This window comes from Lineus longissimus, chromosome 4 (assembly GCF_910592395.1).
Source record: "Lineus longissimus chromosome 4, tnLinLong1.2, whole genome shotgun sequence".
Taxonomy (NCBI): Eukaryota; Metazoa; Nemertea; class Pilidiophora; order Heteronemertea; family Lineidae; genus Lineus; species Lineus longissimus.
Window position 1 is genome coordinate 3,331,165 of NC_088311.1, and position 22,989 is coordinate 3,354,153.

At 40.3% G+C, this 22,989-nt stretch overlaps 1 protein-coding gene across 2 annotated transcripts in view; it reads left to right on the forward strand.

Moving 5' to 3' along the window:
- Nucleotides 1–22,989, forward strand: part of LOC135486432 (uncharacterized) — a 103,195-nt gene that overhangs the window by 37,818 nt on the left and 42,388 nt on the right. The window lies entirely within an intron of this gene.

The following is a 22,989-nucleotide window of genomic DNA, read 5'->3' on the forward strand; positions in this document are numbered from 1 at the left end:
TGCTGTGGATGTCAGTTACATTACGGTATATCAGAAACTGGTGTCACCAGAACTGAAAAGTGTCAATCATGTTTTGAAACACACAGTAGCTTTCCTATCGATGTTCAGCTGATTGGGCATTAACTTGAGAAAGCTTATCTTACATGATAGGCATGCATTATTTATCCCAGAGAAAGACGCTCGCCAGCTTGCACAGGATTCCTACTAGTAATTCCATTACTTGTATTGGCGGTGTGCCTTACAAGATGTTTGGGCATTAGCCTGATCATATCAACTGCTTTATACCGATTGTTGTTGCTGTGGTGCTTCTCGTGTACAGGTGGTCGCTGGTTTTCTGCCAAGTTGGAAGTGCCTGATACATATTGGTTTTATCTTGGGTATTGCCTCAGGTGTTTCGGGTTCGTGAATGCAATGCTCGCTTCATTTTAACCTCTTCGCTATTTTGCCATTGGAGAAATGCTCAGAATGTGATGCAGTGTTTATTGCGGCATCCTGCCCGAATTGCCTCGGATGCTGTTGATTCATCGGCATACAAATATTTAACCCTCACTAACCCTTGTATGTTATCAAAGCTTATCCTTTCACTCATAGTAAATATCTAAATACCCGAGCAGGTTGCTGGCAAACTTGTCCAACAGGTGAAGATACAACAGCCTCCGGTTCCAACAGAAGCTAACACTAAACAACGGGATAACTTCATGTGTCGTTGTTCATAGCCGTGATGGGTCTAACCAGTTCATTTACTCCTGCCTACCAGGCTAGCTGCTGAGTGTTTTCTTCAACATGTAGACCCTTTAACACAGTTTTTGGCTGTGGTCAATTGTGTTGAAGGGGAACTATCGGCAGTAGCCTGGTTAGCCCTGTAAGTTTCATAAATCAACGACAACAGTCTAACAGTACATTGGGTCTATTCACCCTTGAACGAGGAAAATTGTTTTCACAAAGTCCATCCAGACGCTGCGTATGTTAGTAAAGGTCAGACGCCACCAAGTGAACCCTCTAGTTCCTATAAGTGGCCAACCGACATTGGAGCCTGCAGGAGCTTTCTAGCAGTTGGTTGCTCAGCTGTAGTCAGAGACTCTTGGCAATCGGGCATATGTATATTGGAGCTGGAAACTACTCTGTGATATTTATACTACACAAAAAGAAGGATATCATAAAAGGAATTTGATATTGCTCTGTCTTTTCACCTACATGTTTGCTCTATCCAAGTTGGTCCTGGAGGTTCTTGGCTGTAACATGGCCCCTGCCCAATTTGGTTAATTTGGCCAATTTGCCGTGCTTCCTCTGTGGGGGAATTGTTGTGATTGATCTCCTTCACTTGCCCAGCCAGACAGATTGGGAAATGTGATGAATATGAAAGTGAACGGTAATGTGATTCTGGGAAGGAGGTTGATTGAATATGGTCATGGGCCAAATGGCAAATAGGTCGCGATTTCACCCTAAAAGGCCAAAACGGTCATGATCTTGGACTGGAAGCTGAAAGTGGGTCCTGAGGTAAAAAAAAGGTTGATCTTGACCAAAGGGGTGTAATTGTGGCCAAGAGTACAACTTACAAGCCCAAGGAGTCATGATCTGGGCCCAGGTCAGAAAAACAGTGATCCTTTGAAGAAGGCACATGTCCTCGTTACCAAAAGTAATGACATTCTCTGTAATCTTTGCAACAGCAACCTTACTTTCTTCGCATAATCACCCCTAGACAACAAGAACTGTTGCAATTTCCAGTCCCCCTCAAAGGTTTCCAACCAACAGATAAGAGAATTCCTTTATTACAGGTGGTTAATATCTACCTTTCTTCAGACAAGCCAATCTCCAATTATGATTGTTGGTTTCAGAGTCTAAAATATTGACGACTTTAAAGAACTCGATATTTCCCTCCCTTGAGGGAATTCCGTGAATCTCCGTCCTTGAACATTCAATCTGCATTCATTCAGTTGCATTATAAATGACTAAAGAAACACTCAGGGTATGTTAACCTCATTCCTTTGGCCCTATTTGTACTTTCGATACAGTATGTAGTATGTATGTAGCAACCTTGGAATGAGGTTTCAGTCGTCTGCTGCAGACATATTGTGGTTAACCATGGTGTCATCAAAAACCACATTACCTCCCGGTAGATATGCTGAGTCATAAGCTTCACAAGAAAGCAATTTGCAATCAGTGTAAATTCATGCTACATTACCACCGTCTTGAATAGAGGCAGGTTTGTCATTCTGGTGGGGAAGTCGCCACCTTGGAAAAAATCCATTTCATGTTAGGCTGGATGGAATAATGTGTGCATTGTCATCCTAATTTTGTGCATAGTGTACTGTTCAATTTGGCATGTAGGTTGACCCTTCGTGGGCTTTGACACCAGACACGTTCGGCAAGTTACTTTACCCAAAATGTACTGGATCGATTTTTGATGACAACAGCATGCCACAACACTCTTCCCCTTAATCAGTTAATTCAGGAGCTTTTTCAGCATCATCCCTCGGAATGTCCCTACGGCTTTCTCTGACATGACTTCTGCTCAGCACTGTTAATGTTCCATAGTACATCTACAAAAAACGCTTAGGCTGACTACTACGTGATTCATGGTCCCCATGAGACCTCTGGGTTAATACCTATCAGTGTCCAGTTCCTATCGCTACTCCTTCATGACCGCTATTTTAAAAAGCCAATTGCTTGTGGAGCGTCCGTCGTCAATTGCTTGCCGACCTGGATGGATTGGAAGGAAATGATCGCGGTATCAAGGGAGATTGCTAACGGTGCCTCCATTGACAGGCGAGAGATAGGGAAGCAATATTGAATGAAAATATTGATCAGTTTAGAGGTGATTTGCTGATCGTACGTGTATGATGACGCCCATAATAACCTATCTGCCTGGTTGGTGCCTTTTCCGAATGATGGTGATATTGTCCAATGGCCTAGATCTTGGGGTCTTTTTGTGAAAGTTTGATTCCAGGGTGGTTGATCTACCTCGCAGTATGAATCTTTTTGTTCCTTGAGAGCCAAAGTATTCACTGATCACTATGACCTTCAATCAATATGAAAATCAGCGACTACTGGTTTTTACCTGTAGTCAAGCAATCTCGACAGCTCATCACAGCAACAACTGTCTCGGGTCAAGGTCACGAAAACCGCTGGTTTGCTGGGCACTCAAAGAAATGTTGAATGCTTTCAAGAGTGTCAACATTTCTTTCTTTGACTTCCTTTATTCACACCAGTTACTTAGGCGACAGAAAATATTGAAGTCTCTGACTCAGGTTTAACCTCTGTGGTTTGACGCTTTGTCAGAATTCAAAGGAAGAATGCATTTCTGTGTGGTTTGTATCTACCAATATCTTGATCAGGTAAATATGGATCAACTGGACAAAAGGACCTTGATTGATCTCCGGGAATTACTCATTTGCCTTCCATTGATAGAAGTCCTTCGCCCAGCGTCGGATCAGGCAGAGGCGAAGGTGCGTACTGCATCAAGCAGTCATGTCATCGAAATTCCAATAGTACTGAGTCAGCGTTTATTGTCGATCATAACGGAAAGTGACAATTTTCTAGCTTTTAGGCAATCATGAGATGTGAGTGCTTCACCTGTGATTTAGCTCATATGGGCTTTGTGATGAGATGCTAATTGAGGAATAGTCACTTCCTGGGCATTTTTTACTAGTCGTATTTGCCATAGCTGTTGCTTGTTTGGGTTTGCACCCCCACATTGAAATATATAACTACACTTGACAAAAGTTAATGTATAACCCTTCCTGTTAATGTTTCCTGTTGCATTTTGGCATTTTTTTGTATTGGCTTATATACCCGTACGAAAATGAATGCCAATTCACCATGGTGAAATGATGATTTACAAAGTCCAAAAATACACTGAATAATGTAAAGGATTAACTTGTATACGTAGGATCTGAACAAAAAAACGGATATCATAATTCATCTTTTGGCTGAATCGATCCAGGGATATGTACTAAATGACGTGGTATTGGGAAATTGGCTCAAACTGCCTTAAACGATGTGCTGGTTTATAAATTCGTACAAACACTTGGTGTGCTTGACAAATTTCCTTCATCAGCCGATGATGTATATCCCTGTGGAATGATAATCACGACCGGCGAGACAATAAACCGCTGAATGTGTAGCCCGGATAATTAATAAATTACCCATAATAGGGTCAAGGTATTAGCTATAATTGCGTGCATAAAATTGCTTTGGAACCATTATGGTTACAACCTATGCAATATCTGATATTTTCCTGATATATTGTTAATTTTGTGCCCGGGTTGCCTTTGGAGTTCCGAAAATACACAACCCTGGCATTGGCACCAAGCTGATTCTAATTTCGTCCTGTGTTATTCGGTCTCGACATGCTGTTACAAGGCTCTTAGAAGTCCCCTTGATATGCTTCCTCAACCACAAATTTCTGCCCGTGAAATACCGTGACGGCTGGAAAACACCATCATTGGCTAATGCTTGAAATCCGTATAAACACTACCACCCCTCCCTCTCTAGACTGCAGCTTGTTCAACATCGAACAGTCTCACTTCATAACTCCTAGCCAATTACACTAGCAATGAACGCTACAAAAAGCGCCCGGAAAAATGAAAGCTATCCAAGCCAATTTAGCACTTCACTGTGACATGAAATCACTCCGAAAGCATTGCAAATTTTGATACCATTTGCATGAGTGTTATTCGCAGAGATTGTCAAGATCATTTCCCTAAAGAAGCACTTGCCAGATTACGCTTCCATGAATTCGACACACCCGTAGTTCACGCATCATTTCCTCAATGATATTTTTAAGTAGCTTATAATGGGTACTGTCAGGGGAGGGGAGGAGTGGGGTAAAGGAATGGCCTAACTGGCTTTGATCCAGACAAAAGTTTAATTTATGTTGATACCTAGAAGAATCTTCCCATGAATTGATGGACGGGGAGGCACGGGGCACGTGAATGGGATAACATATACACAAGTGATCTCCTCGGACTCTTACTTATAGTGCTGAGGTATACGAGAAATCTCCTTAAGATGGTCAACTTTTAGATGTTTCCAAGAAGGCATAAAAAAATGTCCAATTTAGGGTTTATTGTTGCACTGGAGAGATACTATTGGGACTGAGAGCCAACTGAGTCAGCCAATAAAGGCGCTAATACAGCGCTAAGTCATGACAAGGAGGGACTGTCAGCCGAATACGGCACACGTTAGTCACCGTAATTCAATTTTTTTCGGAAGTGCCATTGTAATACATGAAATCAATGGACGCAATGCATCACTAATAGTGTCGTGATGACAAACAAGTTTGCCTTGGTGCCAGCGTGAAGAATCATTGCTCTCATGATAAGCTCTATTTGGCTGACACTTGGAGTTAGAATTTGAAAGAGTATTAATGAGAAGGTATGTTTGCAAAGCACTTGAATTTCATGCTTTTTCTCACAGGAATGACATCATTGATTTGTTGAACTAACTAACAGTTGCTTTGTGCTTTAGGCACGTTTTCATCCATATTTGAACGTTAACTTTGGCATGAGTTTCTTTACTGCTGATTCCTATGGCGGGCAATTATGACCAAGTATAACTCTGTTCTTGGTGAGGTTTCTCCTTGGAAACTTTGACTGGGGAGTAACATGCTTTTGGACCATCATCCTCTCCGTTATACTCTAAGCTGTGAACTGTCACAGTATAACCAGGATTAACACAGGCCTCTTCGGCGGCTCGGGCAATAGCCCAGCAGACATGCTTATCGACTGGTTGCTGTATAATTGCTCCGGCTGGCTGCATTCATCCCGACATGCGCATGCACCATTGAATCAATACATGCCCCATTAGCCAAATGAAATGCGGAGTTTGAAATGAACTGTAGCAAGGATTGATAGTGATAACATGGAACGTTGATGCAGTGGGGACTACTAACAAATGGGACAGGTAACACCTGTTGTTGGGTTAAGTTGGAAATACCCAGGGAATATATCATTGTTGGCAGAACATGATAGTTGTAGAGGACATTGATGCAAAACATTTTCGAGAGAAAGTTAGACCAGAGCAGTGGCAATAGTTACTATTCCTCTGCAGTGATCAAGTGTAACTAGTGTACTTCACTTGTGGAATTCTGCCAGAATATTGTTTTTTGCCTATCAGCCAACATACTGACAGAATTGATCTCATTAGCTACAAAATTGAAGTAACTACCTGTTTACTTCCCTGTAGAGTACAATATATTGCAGAGTTTGACACTTTCATTGCCATGATGTGTACTTTGTTGCTTGGATGTTGGTAGCAAAGTCATAAACAAAGTAACTACCGTACTGGCAAAGTTAGTTATATGTTATAGTAGAGACCTTTCCCCCTCGCAATCTATATAGACAGAGGTCAATTACAGCATTTTGCATTGAGTGATGGAGCAGACGGTTTAGGCCAGGGTTGCAAGGAGCTACATGATATCTGGTTTACGGACACGCCTGTAAAAACGTTCACATTATCATGAACCCTTTGTGAAGCCATTGGTCACTGGTGTGTCCATATATTGTGTAGCTCTATTTCAACCTGGTCTAAAGGCCAGTGTCACTACAGCAGTGAAAGCCGGAAACCGTCTGGATTTCACAGGCGTTGGAAATTAATGCGAGGAAGGGGCGTCTGAAGTCATGAGTCTCAGTCCCTAGTCTTTGCAGTCAGGGGTACACACGGTTTGAATCAATCCGGCTACTATACTTGTGCCGTTCCATTACTGTCTCAGTACCACATCTACCAAGCACACCAAACATTACGAGAATGTTAGCCATTAAATAATCTACATCCGACATCTTGTGAAAGCCTTTTGCTGAGGGAAATTATTGACTCTTCATCTTCTAAAGTGCAATGAAATTGCCGAAGTCTAGAATAAATGTACAAACTTCTTGCTTATCTACCGGAAACGACCCGCCAATCTTTTGAAATGCCCTGCAACACATTCCTCTGCAGGATCAAAAAAGTGTAAAGCAGCAGTTATCTGGTTAGGAATGTCTTCATTGCTTATTGCTGTAAAGTAGTCTTCATTGCTTGAAGTAGTTGGAATCTGAAGTGTTGAGACTTGGGTGGTTAGCCAACAGCAAGTTTCAAATGGGTTTTGCACTGACGGAGCACTGGGAGTGGAAAACTATCCAAATGGAACAGGAGGGGTTCGGGCACATCGTAACAGCCTTGGTGCATTGGGTTTTGTCTCAGTTGAAAAGTCAGAGTAGTTTTCCCACTAGGCAGTAAAGAGGTAAATGCCTTTACAAAGTTCAATGGTATACGTATCCTGCCTCAGAACTCTGAGGACCGGTGTTAGTAGCATTCGTCTTGAAAGTTATTCCTATGGATATCAGAGTAAAACTAGACTATATTGCTTTATTTCCATATCATGATATTGACAACAGCGTCAATGAAGAAGTTATAATCCTCTTAGTGAAATCAGGGCTGCTCAGAAAATGGCAAATATTTACAAGCCGATCAAGTTCACTGGGATGGCTTACTCCCATTTCAATATTAATTTCATTATAATTTTAAAATAGGATTAATTTGATTTCAAGAATGCCCATAGGATTTGAATTCTGCGTCTGTTCGTAATGTAATGCATCAGACTTGTTGCTGGTGACTTCACGTCCGTAGCGATGCACACGGACGTGTCGTTTGAAATCAGGTCGCCGTCTAATCCGATACATCCACCGACAAATTAAATCTCCAATCACAAAAGGTCATGCTTTGTCACGTCGCTCCTTCACACTGGCAATTACTAATGAATTTAGGAACGTTCTTCCAATCATGAGGCCTGCTGTGGGTGGTAATGAACCGAATCACAGATCGTCTCTTGTTACAGCGGAAGCAGTTGAAATCTGTATTCATCGGGGAGAATTTGGCCGGGCTAAGTGTCTGTTTATCCCTGTCTTTGATGTCAGGTTACAGACTCACTAGTCTGGCGATATTGGCAACACTGGGCTGGTGTACTTTTCTAGTGCTACCAGTATGTGAGACACCTAACTTCTTGAATTATTCAAATATTTGAATTTGCATACTCTCTGTTTAAAAGATGAGCACACTTTACCAATCTAATCCATTTCCTTCATTGAACATGTTGACTGTAATCAGATGACATTAACACTGCTATTAGCATGTCATTTGCATAATTTTCAAGTTGAAGTGTCTTCAGTTAGTGTCATCAACTCATTTGAAGCTGGCTGCTGACATTGGATAAGTCTTTATTACAAAGAAACCTGAAGGATATTATTTGGGAGGAATGGGAGACATTGGACCAGGCCCTTTGTTGTGCATCCGTCTCTCGGTGCTGCCTACTGCCTTCTGCTCACAATTGCTCAGTAAGATCCTATTCTTCTTAGCTCTTTCTAAGGGCTGCGATACCTGCCTAGTATCAATCTGAGCCAACGGCCAGCAGTATGAAGGAGAAGGAAATATTTACTCTCATACATTGAGAGCAGAGGAAATTGGACAAATCTTCATTCCAAACTCTTATGAAGGACAACGTCAGGCACGAGAACCACCCAATGGGTGCGTGAATGAAATTTATCTCAAACCACAAGCATCTCGACGGACAAAAGTCATTCTATGAGAATCACCAAGAAGTCATTGTGATGGAGAAGCTGGTGAGGTGCACATGGGAACCACCTGGTGGGTTCGATGAGTCAGGAGCAATGAGAGACGACCCTTGGGTTTCGGTGTAAATATTTTATGGGTTAGGTATTGAATCATGCATCTGGAACGTAGCATCAGGAATGCATTGGATATTTGGTGTGATAGAATTGAAATTTACACTGCACTGTTGGGTCATTGTACTAAATCGAGACCATAGGGTGGAGCTCAGATTCCGCCCAAACCTTTAGCCGAATGCCTCAGGTGTGGGCCTACATTTTAACTCCACCCTCCGAGTCTTGATTTAGTACAGAGAGGCCTGCAATGCGGTGGTGGCGATCATGAGGTTGTATGGACAGCGCTGCACTCATGTTTACCTACCACTGATGCAATCAACATACCTCAAGCCCATCACTACATTGCAAGGAAATTGAGATGCGACCAATCCTTTTTTGCTCCCCAAGTTAATATCTCCCCATGGCATTCTTGCGCACGGCTGCATGTCAACAGAGAGGTTTTTCATTGGTTGCCAAAGCTACCTGCATCCTTCGTGAATAACTTATTGCGCCCACAACATTGTGCAACAGGTGACAGTAATGCGCAACACCACTATATCGGCATGTTTGCAATGTAATGAGAACATCCAGCCTGGAAGTGATGAGTTTGAAAGGAAAAAAGTAAATATCGATTAGAATATTTAAATTAAAACCCAGGAAACTCTGGGTTTTAAATATCTCTGTCACCAAAAGAGTGCGCCACATGCGGACAGCATCATTTTTGACATCGCCACACTTCACAAGAGCCATTGTTGTGCCAACAACAAAGTACACCAGGTGGGTCAATGACGTAAAGTTGACGTCCGAAAAGACTTTGATGACGTCATCTACATGGCCTCTATAAGACACTTGGTAGTTTTTCAGTTAAGGAGAGCCTTTTTATGGTGTGCTCCGGAATTGATTTTTTTCTGCATCCAATGTTTGTTCAGTATCCTGGTTTCCGTGTTTATCATAGCATCTTGCTCTTATCACATTCAACTGGTTTCTTCAGCTTTCAGGCCATCATATCCTGCTTATTGGAAATCCATTGATCGTAGGTACAGTTAGCTTGAGCAACTTACTGAGTAAGTGGATTTCCATGTCAAGGAGTCAGACTGCCAGGGGATGCGTTATATTTGGTTTCTGCCACAGCCTCTCTATGATGGTGATGGTGCACTGCACAGACTCTCTTTAGCATTAACCACTTAAAGATGAAAAAAGTAACAAGTCTTACTGAACATTTCAATTTGTATTTCTTTCTTTGAAAGTTTTGTTTTGGCGTTTCTGGTTTTGGAAGCTTCCAGAATTTTCTGTTAAAAACACAGGGTATTTTTGCAAATATACCTTGTTTCTTCCCAAAAAATCCTTAAAAAACCAATATTTTTACAAACAAACGAAGTTTGTTCAGGTTATTGAAAAAACAAACATAGTTTCTTTGCGAAAAAGTTAGTTTGTTTGAATAAATGAACAAACGGTTTGCCATAAATACAGATGGAAGAAGAAGATTGGCTGATAGCAGCACCTCCAGCTGCCAGCACAAAAGCAATCCAACAATATTAAGCCAACTGACTTTCTTTTGCCATCCTATTGTCCTCTGTGACAACAAAAGGCTGGTATCATTACAATGTTTAGATTTCATCAGATGGGGTAGAGAAAAAAGACCGACATACGCCTGAAGGAAACGATTCTGATTGGCCAGTTAGAATAGCTGTAATGCAACTAACGCTGGAAAATGAGATTGTTTTATTTAGCCTTATTTTTCATGTTAGCTGTATCTGACATGGTTGCACAATAGCTCTATCATTCGGGACGACTTGCAAATCTTTCTATACCCCTAAATTTTACCTTCTTTTGCTTGCGAACCGACAGGATGTAGGGCATGTCAATATTTGTCACACCCAGTTCAATTGTCTGACAGAAAGTATCACAGCAACACCAACCTTCTTTCTATTTTAGTTCTGTAGCATTTCCTCAACAACCCCAGCAACTTTTCCTCACCCATGAGATCTTTATAATAGTCACAGCAGGCAACTAAAGTAAATCTTTTGTCACTTTCCTTGGCTTCTTTTAATATGGTGTTAATGACATTTAGCCACTCCATAATATATTCGTACGCAATGGTTTCTTTTGACAGTGACTTCTCAATAGATGATGTTGTGCCTTCTGTTATCATCGTCATCTCAATATAAGGTCTATACTGTGAACCCTTTATTATCTCAAGCCATACTTTTTTGTGGGAGGTTGAAACACAAATTTTAGCGGGGCATAAAAATGTTCTACAAACTCCAGAATCCAGTGGCTGAACACATAGTCTCTATCATTACCTCATCGAATACCACACATAACAGTTCTCATAGTCCATGTTAAGCAATGAGGGGTTCTTGTCCTTGGCTCAGAGAGGTGGGTTACCAATTCCCCAGGGTGAGTGTGGTTGGAGCCAAGGTACCTAGTTTATGATTGCTTCCTTTCTTTCATAGTCCAATCAGATATATATCTTCGGAACAAAACATCCAGGAAATTACTTGTGGTTGTTTGAAGCTTTGGGCTGAGGACTACCTGACTTGTGTACTAGATCCGTTGCTTGGTATGCCATCAATCTTTCCCATCAAGCAAAGGATATCTAGATAACTAACTTTTGAAAACAGGAAATTACCTTTGTGGAATAAGAATGGGGAGGGTTCTGGGGAGAATTGTTTGAGAGAAGGCGTTTTGGTACCAAGTAGATTTCAATGACTTATCGACCTTCAAAAGCTTTGATAGAGACAGGCAAAACAACACAATGACCCCATGCACCGATCTTTGAAGGGGTTAACATGGCATCTCTTCCAAGGATTAGTCCTTTTCAATCAATAATGGTAAGTTATATCAATATGGTTGCATCTTCAAAGAGAAATGCTCGAAATCGTTGCTGCCTCTTCTGTGACCTGAGGCCATGATAAAGCCAATATCGGTATGCATCCCAATGCAACGCCAAACATTGTATCAGCATCAGTTAGCACGCCATCAGCGCCGACTATACAGCACGAGTTGACACCAATGCATGCACGTTCCAGCCATGTTAATCCCTTGGCGCTATTGTATTCTTATTCAATGTCAGTCGAAGGTGAAACATGCACTGAGATCGACATACGAGCAACGCGAGCTGATGCAGCGTTAGATTCGAAGTAATCAATTAGTCGTCATCGTTTTGCTTGCAGTGCAAAGTTGTCATCTCATAAGGCCGTGTTTCCTTTTTGTCGAGCTAAATGGAGATTGGCTCTCTCACAGTAAATTCAGCTCTTGGCTGCAAAGTAAAAGCTTTGCATGTGAAATATTGGGGAAGACAGTTATGTTATGGCGAAATGGGTAAATCGTTTTTAATAGTTTTAATAGCTTTTAGGGTTTGTAGCGATGTCTTACAAATGTACAAATGTACAAATGGATTACTTTTTTCTGATTGTTCAATATGTTTTCAAAATGTGATATAAGAACCATGCTGTGTACATTAGGATAAAGCGAGTCTGGGCATGCTGAGAAAAACATAAAAAGCCTTAATGAAACTCCTTTTATACCGTAATAACTTTCTCGTTCGTGGCCTTCAAGATGAAATGTGCATGTGTGAAAAACCACGACAGTGATGAACCTTTTGGCTATCAAAGCATAATGCATTAGTGCCTTTTAGCTATTAAAAGAACAACACCATTTTTGAACATATGGTTTCAATCAGGTATCAAAATGAACAAAGTCACACGAAAACAAAAGCACAACATCATAACAAAACAAGACATCAGCATCTAAGGATTTTGAAATCAGACTCCAGGACTCCTGCTTCCTTCTTGAAACATTTCAGTCCAGAATCTTCTGACGACTAATTACAGTTGGGAAGAGCCCCTGGACAGACTGCCTTGGGCGACTCTAATTGATTTACCATAACATCCACTTCAAGAACATGAACAGTTAGAGTCGAGATTTCTAATGACTCATTTCAATGACTGATTGCTGTTGCTAAGATGCCGTAGAAATATCACAATGTGTGTCAAATAAGACCAATATCTCAAGAATATGTTAGTCATGCATCTTTCTCCTTATAAAATGCTTAATAAGCACCTTGCATATGTTCTTCCATCAATAACTGGTTGTCAGTTAGTTTTATAGCGCCTGGACACATTGGACTTGTCAATTGCAGCCATAAAGGGATAAATTATGGGCATGAGCAGGACAATATCTGTACATGTATCTTCATTTATCAATGGTACCTTTCCTGTCTAGGCCAGTTGAGTCTCATCTACAGAATTCTAATCCAGTGGTGAATATCGTTGCAAGCTCTTAGAGGAAAGAAAGCAGGCAGTTACAGGAATAATATTTGGAGAATATCCAAACTTCTTTTAGAAATGATAGCCAAATTCTCAATCATTTTCTCACGGCGAACAAGGTAAATCACCAAAGGGAATGGAGGATTAGTTCATATGTAATTCGAAAGCTGAAAATCTCACCATGGCCATGTCGTCGTCGTTTTCAACTCACTGAGTGATGAAAAAATTTCAAAGTACAAACATTTTTTTTTACAAAATTTTGTTTTTGCTCAAAATGAACCAACATCACCAAAAACTGCAGTCCCAACATTTTTTTGATTTTGAAATTTTTGAAAAATTTTCAACTCACTGAGTGATGAAAAAGTTATAAGTACAAACATTTTTTTTTACAAAATTTTTTTTTGCTCAAAAAGAACCAACATCACCAAAAACTGCAGTCCCCAAATTTTTTTGATTTTGAAAATTTTGAAAAACTGCAGTCGTCGTTGTCGTCGTCGTCGTCGTCATGGACGAGGGAATTAGCTCCTGCCAAGCAAAACCAAGATTTGCTTGATCAGCAGCTCCAATGTTCCGCATGCCAATCATAGGTAATATCCTTTCTATGCAAGTCTAGGTTTGTAAATAATGAGAAATCCCGCTCAAGGGAGCACCGCTCGTGCGCCATCAGTTACACCCATACATCAATTTTTCCTGACAGCTCGAATAATGAACGTCCATATTCTATCATGCAAACTTTGCGATAATCGCCAATGCTAAGCTTCAGGGTGCCAAGGTGATTTTTCACACATAGTTTATACTATCAGATGGTAGAAACAATGCAAGCAGACTGCTGGGTAGCTGTGAGAAAATTTGGTGCGTTTTTGTACCATAATGCTATGATCGAGTTCCAGAATTCCTTGTTTGCTTTACTAGGCTGAGGAGACTCTACTACATGTACAACTCCTTAACTCACCCACCTTCTCGGCTGACATCAGTAACTCCAGCTAAAAGCCCATATGAATGTTTCATGCGATCTTCAAAGTCATATCCCGCTATTTCTTCTGGATGGTTAAGTGTAACCCAAAGTACTTGAGCAGTCGACTTTAGATGATTGCATTCAGAGTAACAAGGCTTGTGAAGGAGATGCCATTCTGTCTGAAGAAGGCGAATCATTCTTGACAAGGAGATCACGCCGTGTCCTCGAATGAGACTATATTCTTGTTGATAGTTCAAAGGAAGGGTAGAATGATTGGGATGTTCTTGACTGGCTCCTGGAACTTATCTACAAACCTCACCAAAACTTTGAGACAAGTGAAATATCCTCCCACAGCTGGCCTTTGTATCACGAGTCCTAAATTACACTCAATTAAAACCCTGCTGAAGTTGGCGTGACCAAGAATGTCATTCATGATGCTGATGCCATATTGGTCAAGTAGAAATTTGCCCTCTGCTCTTTCATGCTATCCTATCGAAAGTCAATGTGATCCATCACGAGTTCCAGATACCCTCCTAATCCAAGAGCAACACCCGATGGCTATTTGATCTAGATCCAAGCCAATCAAATTAGTAATTAAGTCACGATAAGTACAGTTGAGAGCACCTCAACATGGCACATTTGTGGATTGTTGACTTTTGGGCTAAAGAGTCTCAACAAGTGGCAGACAGGGCTGGCAGACTGCTGAAGACTGTAATCCTGTAAGTTCTGGGGCTATTACGAGAAAATGTACAATTCATTTCCAAAAATGAAGCCAGATGGTATATGTACTACATGTTCCACTTACTGCCAAGTGAGAGCTTTCCAAGGAATGATTACAAAAAACAACCTTTGACCATTTTTAGTTATTTTGGGGGGTTAATTTCACAAAATGTTTTAAAATTGATCTAACTCAAACTCCAATTGTGAAATGGTCAACAGGTTTAAAATATTTCCATCAGTAAAGTGGAAATGAATGGGAATCGGGCCAAATATTCCCCGGAATGGCAGTCAAGATCATAAACCAATGTGGAGGTGGAGACCGTGGCTATTCCATTACATAAACTGCACTTATATAGTCGAGGAATGTCATTGATATATTTCTATAGCCGAGCCACCATCCGCTAATACATATTTATAACTCCACACACGCTATTTTTGATTGCATTGCCGGACACCAAGTGAAGCAGAAGCATTAATTATGGAACACGTCAGAGTAAATGGAACGGCTGAGTGAAATATAGGTGAGCGAAGTCACTTTCAAATATGGAAATGGTATATGACGATAATGACATAGCAAAGTTGATAGAGGGGAATAGTGAGAGATCTGACTCAAGCAAGAGTCAGTCTTGGGTGACCCAACTAATATCTTGAAATGACTGACGATTCTGTGTGTATTGTCAATTTGGAGCAATATCTCCAAGATAGCGTAGATGCCATGATGTCTCTTCTTATCAATTCGATGATCATCTCTCGTCCTTCCATTAACCATGCTGCGTGGGATTGCGTGATCTCAAGACAATGGTCACATGTACTCTCGTGGTCTCTTGGGACTGCCAATTCCTGGTGCCATGTGTTACTTCGCATGTTCCGTGCCGATGTCTGTTCGAAGTTATTGTGTAAACTTGACATAAGGTCCTGAGACGAATTAACCAGATGCTGAAAAAGACAATGGCCGAGTGAAATTGGTGTGAAGTGTTTAATATTGCACATTAGGAAAGAACAATGGTGTTTTGCCGCAGCACGAGATGGCCTTGAGGCATGGGTTTTTGCCTGAGGAGTCAGATACGGGTAAAAAATGAAAGGAATGTAGTGTTGTTGATGTGACAAATCTAGTCGAAACTCAATAAAAAAATCAGCGATTTTGCAAAGGCATGTAATTTGCCATAGGACATTTGGTTTTTGCAGCATTTATCATAAATCATTGTCTTTTGCTGTGATGCTGATGTACCAATGTTAAAAATAAGATGAAAAAATGTCTAAGTCCAAAAAAATTTTTCACTTGTTTTGTTTCTGCTCAAAATATAGAAACGTCATCAGTCCCAAAAAGTTTTTGACTTTGAAAATTTTTCAGAATTTTGAACTTATGAAGTCCAAATATTTTTTTTTCACTTTTTTTCTGCTGATGTTTCTTAATTTTGAGCAGAAAAAAACAAGTGAAAAAAATATTTAGTTTTTCATCTGTAGTCTGACAAATTTGCTGCAAAGAAACATTCATCTTCAGTCCACATCCTGTCAAACAGGTCAGACATAGGACCATCCACCTTGGCAATCTGCTTCCCCTTTGTTCAACAATCGATACAGAAGAATATTGACCAGGCATTACTTGGGACAGCCAGAGATGACCAGGCTTTAGCCCGAGACTAAAATGGTATTAGCCCATCACATATGATGTGAGAGTTTTCGATGTAGGGTGAAGGAGGCGTGGATAATCACCAAAATTGGCTCGAGGTTAGGTCAGGTGTGAAATTTGTGGCCAACTTGGGCATGGCATAGATGAGGACATTATCCAGGGTGATTGCTTCCTGAGCATCATAAGAACACAAAAGTCGAGGAACTCCAACATTCATAATTAGTTTCAGTAGCGTGCCTGACTCTTCGAGTAAACGAAAAGAAAATCATGCAAATTTTCTTGGTGTGATTTACCAGATTCTATACATCACAACACGCCAGATGAAAATGCACCAGCTTTGAAGTTGTAACGCAAAAGCCTATTGTTCTAGTCTTTGATAAAGCTTTATAAAAGGCTTCCTTAGATTACTTCCGTTTACCCTCTTCAGAAGTCCATTAGGAGACTGCTTTAAACGAAAGAACTGTATCTGAAAAAAAGGCAAATGGAACATGAAATAGCAAACATTGATATCTTGATAAGACTTCAGAATTGCATGTATGTTTTAGCTATGGTTTTGCATAGTGAAGAAAAGTCATCACCAGTATGGCAGTTGTAACCCATTCAACTTCTTGGTGAGAAATAACAATTTTAACAAGCAAATCACAGAAGAAGTTCATTCAAGGCAACCGCCTTTGAAAAAGTAGAAAAAAGTTATAATATATTCTAAATATTTACAGACATTGCACCGGGCAGTTCATGAGTACCGGTAAGTCAATAGAATTCATATTGGCTTTGAGCACTGTAATTCCCTGCATGCAACTCAAATTAGTGTTGATACTACATGCTCACGCAATTGAACACCCCTTTTGTGTGCATAACATGAAATAATGTGTTGATTTTTCCGGTTACCCATTTACAAAGACAACATCAATATCCGCTTTCCCGCCGAGATTCCTTAGAAATCAATACCATTTTGATGTGGCAGTTCAAATGAAGCTGATGCTTTCAGGAGTAAAAACATGTGTAAGCAAGGGATGCATAGAAATGAGGGGAGGGGCTATGTCTTCTGCACCATTTCTGAAAAAGATAACAGGCAAATGTCCCCCTATTGTTCACCTGTGCTTTCCTTAATTGTTGAGTAAAAAGCAACCAGATAGAAGAAGCTTGCTATGACTTTTATAGTAGACGAAAAAGATCGTATGAAACTCTTGAAAACTTTTTTGGCCACAGATATGCTCCCTACAGAGGTTTCAGCAAAATAAAAACCCTAAAGATTTGTTTAGAATCTCAGAAACCTTTATGAGTGATACAAAAACTGATATCGAACATAACTTCATGTTCTTCTGCTTAAGTGCTGCAAACGAGTGATTTTTATCAATGCAACCTGCATTGACCGGGATTGGGAAGCCACTGCAGTAAATCGCAATCAATCATCATGTTGTCAGTGCTATTTCCAGGTAACAGCAACAGCAATGGCTCATGTTGATTGCCTTTGGTCACCATTCCCAGATGATTTGGGAAGGTCTGGTTACGTTCTGTCCCCAAATCATATTACAGATAATAGGCATCATGATGGTCTGCAAAGGAATATATCTGTATGTTGCGATGAGCATCCTTGCCACCTTGGGGAGGTAATGAGATCGTGGGTTATTAGCTTTGAACTCTTGGGTAAGGGCTGGGCAGTATGGGGCCGGTCCATCTCGGGAAGTTATCTGACATTTCATGACGAGGTGGTGTCAGACTTTGCCTTCAGGGCCGCAGGCTAGGGTTCATGGAAACAGTGGCATTAATCATGCTCTCTGCCATAAATTTCTCTTAGTATTACAAGCCGCCAAATGTCTAAAATTGCTTGGTTGGACCTGAAATTATGGTATCATTTGCTGCCATTACCTTGCACAGTGCACAACGCTACAGTCACCTTACTGAATCAGTTAGCACAACTTCGAAGTAAAAGATTACAAGATAAATTCTCCCAAAGGATGACATAGCATGATTCAATTTTCATGCAGCGTCCTCAGAGACATGGAAAAAGTCTTTATAAGAACTCACTCAACAGTCTTGTCTTTTCTTTGACGGAGTTGAAAAAAAGTTACTCTCTCCTCTGTTGCTCTCGGAAAGCATTATTTCATTACCTGGTATACTTCATGGCGGGGTAAATGCATTAGGAGATCATGCTCCCTGAAAGCAACTGTTGACTTGTGCCTGCAGAAAGTGGCTGGTGAGAGTCGGGGAAGAGTGGTTGCTGCTATTCTGATTCAATGGGGGAGTATGATAGCATTGGTCGTGTTGGACTACTTACCAAAGGTCTTGGGGGCGAATCCCTTATTAGCGCCAAACACATATAATGTGACCAGTTGTGATCAGCTTCTTCTTTGGCTCGTCACCTGAAATTTTCTGATTGATGGATTTCCGCAGAAAACATATTGATTCCGACTTTCTAAATAAATTGATTGATCTCGATGTATAACTAGTGAATTGATGGATGCCGTATCGTTCCGAAGCCCATTGATGGATGGTTCAAAACTTCCTCTCAATTTCCCATCCATCCAATAAGCCCAACTGTCTCTCTTACGTTTCCCTCACTTACCAATCGAGCGTCTCGATTATTCCGCGATTGTGACTTTGATTTTCCGAGCAGATAAGTGAACATACCTTCGCCATTTTCTGTGATTGATTTTCTCGGGATTATTGCGTGTTGGAAGTTTGCGGAGTTGCTCCCGCTTTGGGCGATGTCACAGCACTTTGATGGTCATGCCCTTTCAACGCGGCAGTGTAGACTAATTACACCAATCTACCCAGCATGCTCTTGGCCGGTATTATGATCTTTCAGAAGAAAGTATTCCAGAATAAAAGGTCATACGAACAGGAGATGTATGCACATGTTTCCCACCTCTTATGGTCCAATTATTTTTTCGATTTTCCTTTGAGATTTTTCTTCCCCCTTGGTATGTTGGTCTAATTGCCGCTAGATTTTGTTATTTGAAACTTTGAAAGGTTTAGAAGTTCATATCATTCTCAGAAATCAAGGATTGAAGGAAGTGTTATTAATTTTGATATTTGTAAGGTACTTGTCAACTTGTCTCAGGGCTTAGAAGCAGATCAAAAGATGAAATTTGCCTTTTTCCTGATCCCTAGTGGCAGAGTTCTGTCCTGGGCACTCGTCTGGAAGAGGCAAATTCGAATATGATTAAAATGTTGTTATTGTTTCAATCTTTTAAAATTTTGAGTAATTTCTCTGCAATTTAATTTATTGTTATCACCTTTTTCTCTTTCCAGGTAAGATCATTGAACAGAGCAGAATGAAAATGAAAATAAGGGGTATGATTCACTCAATTATGCTGTTACTTTATGGTCACACATTTTAATCCATTGAACACATCATCTTGGTATCAGTGTATCACCTGAAAAAAGGTTGTTTGGCATCGAGGTCATTACCCCAACCACTTCAGGGACTGTCTGGTCCTTTGTCCTAGAAATATCAAATTTAAAATAAGGTTCCCGAGGATTTTTAAATGCCCTTTACTTGTCACGGTTGTAGTGCCAATTTTCCTACTCCATTCCTACGCTCTGTGTCTGTTTGGAATGCCCTGGTAACTTCATCCTCTCATGCTGGCAAATCGTTCTTTATAATCCAATCTACATATTACATTTGACTTGCAAATGAGACATAAATCAATTGAAACATATCAATGCTTTCACTTCTCTCCCAATTTCTTCGGAGCCATAAAAGCTTTTTTATGTTTGGAAATTGCCGTCAATGATGTATAGCCTACCTGCAATGTTGGCAATATTTGTATTGTGAAAGACTTTGTTCTGGGTGTTGACTTACCAATTTAGGTATTTTCAATTTTCATGAAAATGAACACTTAGCTATATATAATGTATGTTCATATCAGGCTACGTGACTTCCCTGTATAGTTATATTCTGATAACATCGATCCAGCCGTTGTACTGAAATTACATCATACAAATAGTTTACCTCTAGAGTTTTCTGAAACCCAGGTGTTATGCTTAAAACCTCATTTTGTGGCACCCCGAAATCCTTTGTTTCCAACTCACCTCTCAAGTTGCATCCCCTTTTAGTTCATTGGTATCAGAATTGTCCATTTCGGAACGCAGGTGCTTCCATCCTAATTTATCAAAGCTTCTGATTTCTTTCAAAGTATCATCAAAACCTTTGTGTCCGGATGCAACTTTCTCTAATTTCACTCCCCCAGGAAGCTTGATGCGCATTATCCGTATCTCAGCATAATTAGTTATATCTGCGACTTCCATGTATAGTATCATGTCACAATCATGGTCAGCCATTAAAAGAAAGTCAACTTTATCACTATTGTGTGGTTAAAATCGTAGCCGCAGGGCAGTTAGCGACTTGTTAATTAGTTATGATTCAATAGGATATTGAGCATTCTTCAGAATCTAGTATTACATGATAGGTCAACTGATTGGTGAATCTAAATCCTTGTCGCCTTAGGCTAGGATACAGGATATTTCACTTCAGAATAGGAATATGATTGTCAAGATCTATATATATTGTAGAAGGTCATTAGGAATTGATTAACTTAATTAGCTATCCACCTGATATTGGTTGGGCATCTTTATAGCAACATGGTATCTGACCAGCAGATTACTAAACGCGCATTGACCAGAGACTCAAATTGTCCGCTCTTGACTTAAAGTATTAACGGTAATGTGTAAATTTGGATTTGTTGAGGCTGGAACAAGATCCATTACCAATCATTAAATCAATATTTGGATTTGACTATAGGAACCACTGCAGAGCACCCCATCATTTCAATCGAAAAGGATTATTGCCACTTCCAACTGGATCAGCTGCCTGCGACTCCACAGAATCCAACATGCAGTTTTTTTCTCCTTCCCAATAAGCATCATAAGATGGTTATCAAAGAGCTCCCACACTTTGTGAAACTGAAAGAAACCACTGCTTTTGTGAAAGAAATCTCGAATTACCACAAGAATGCTTCAGATTCTGTCAATACCGATAATCAAATCTCATCAATACTGTCAACAGTACTGGAGCCACTTAGATGTGGTTACTGAACAAATCCGTGATGTGGGTTCTTACAACTGTTAGCCAATTACCGCTATTCTTTTCTTCTGCCTCTCAGGTTTCTAGTCGTGGTTTACCTGTAAGACGTCTGATTGCTTGTCTTTGATGAAGACAATCTGATTTGTGTCGTACAACTGAAGAAATCATCTTTGGTCACCATTGATTGGCTTGAGTGGAGACTTATTCGAATCCATGAGAACGGCATTGCTGATAGCATACTTGTATCAACAGCATTCGCTGATAGCATACTTGTATGAACAGCAATAGCTGATAGCGTAGTTGTATATCCAGTCATTCTGCACTTGTATGAACAGCAATAGCTGATAGCGTAGTTGTATATCCAGTCATTCTGCACTTGTATGAACAGCAATAGCTGATAGCGTAGTTGTATATACAGTCATTCTGCACTTGTATGAACAGCAATAGCTGATAGCGTAGTTGTATATCCAGTCATTCTGCACTTGTATGAACAGCAATAGCTGATAGCGTAGTTGTATATCCAGTCATTCTGCACTTGTATGAACAGCAATAGCTGATAGCGTAGTTGTATATCCAGTCATTCTGCACTTGTATGAACAGCAATAGCTGATAGCGTAGTTGTATATTTAGTCATTCTGCAGTTGTATCGACAGTCTTCCTGCAGTCTTTAGACCTTGGTTGTCTGGTAACCAATCTAAAGAAAACACCTCTGGTTCCTTTATAGGTCTAGTCAAATTCTTTCTTGATTAAAATTGAAATGAGTTAAATTTACCCAACCAATTTTCAATCTGGTTAGGATGTCATAACTCAAGTTTATTGGTTAATATCACATCCAGGTGGTTGACAGTGGCATTATTAAACCTAACAGTGACTGGCATTGTGTCATTTTAATCTCAGGAACTGCTGTTCAATACCGATTGCATTCTCCAGCTACGGGGTAGGAAATCAAATCATATCTACATGTACATGGTGAAGGTCTATTTGAATGATTGAGTTCTTATTCTGGACTATGGGTATGGAGATTGGCAATAAACAGAGTTGGTGAAGTTGTGGGTCATAAAGTATGCATGATTTAAATCTCGTGGAGTTCAGGGACTTGGCTGTTGAATAGAAGAAGTAGTCAATGGGGGGGGGGGGGGGGGGGTCCAAAGCTGGCTCAAAATAATGATACAGAAGACAATCTAAATCTAAACTCAAGCTATTTTATGTGAGAATTCCTTTAAGCCAACTTATGACACCTTCAAGAATCACATCCGCGAGACCCCTTGCACTACACAATATACAAACTTATCTCTTCAGCCTGACTGCCCCAAGACAAAAGAAAAAGATTATTTTACTTCTTAATTATATCTTTGATGTCCTCTTAAGATGACCAACGAAGCGTGGAAGCTGTTTGATGTTGATCATCCGCCAATCAAGAAGGGACTCAAATCGTGATTCATCTATTTGTGACATCTGAGGTGTTGCTGATTGAGTATCTAATTGTCTTACGTGTGTCGGCTTGAATCTTCTTTGATCAAGATGGTGTTGGATTTTGGTCTTTTTCTGGTAGTTAAGACCTGATTCATGGTTTCATTCAAGTAACAATGATTTGTGAATTTGTCTATTTGTGACATCTGATGTGCTGTTGAGCTAAATGTCTTATGTTTGTCGAGTTGATTCCTGTGTTGGACTGTGGGTGAGATTGGTGTTGATCTGTTCGTTAAACATGATTCATGGTTGCAGTGACATTACCTTTGATGAAACTC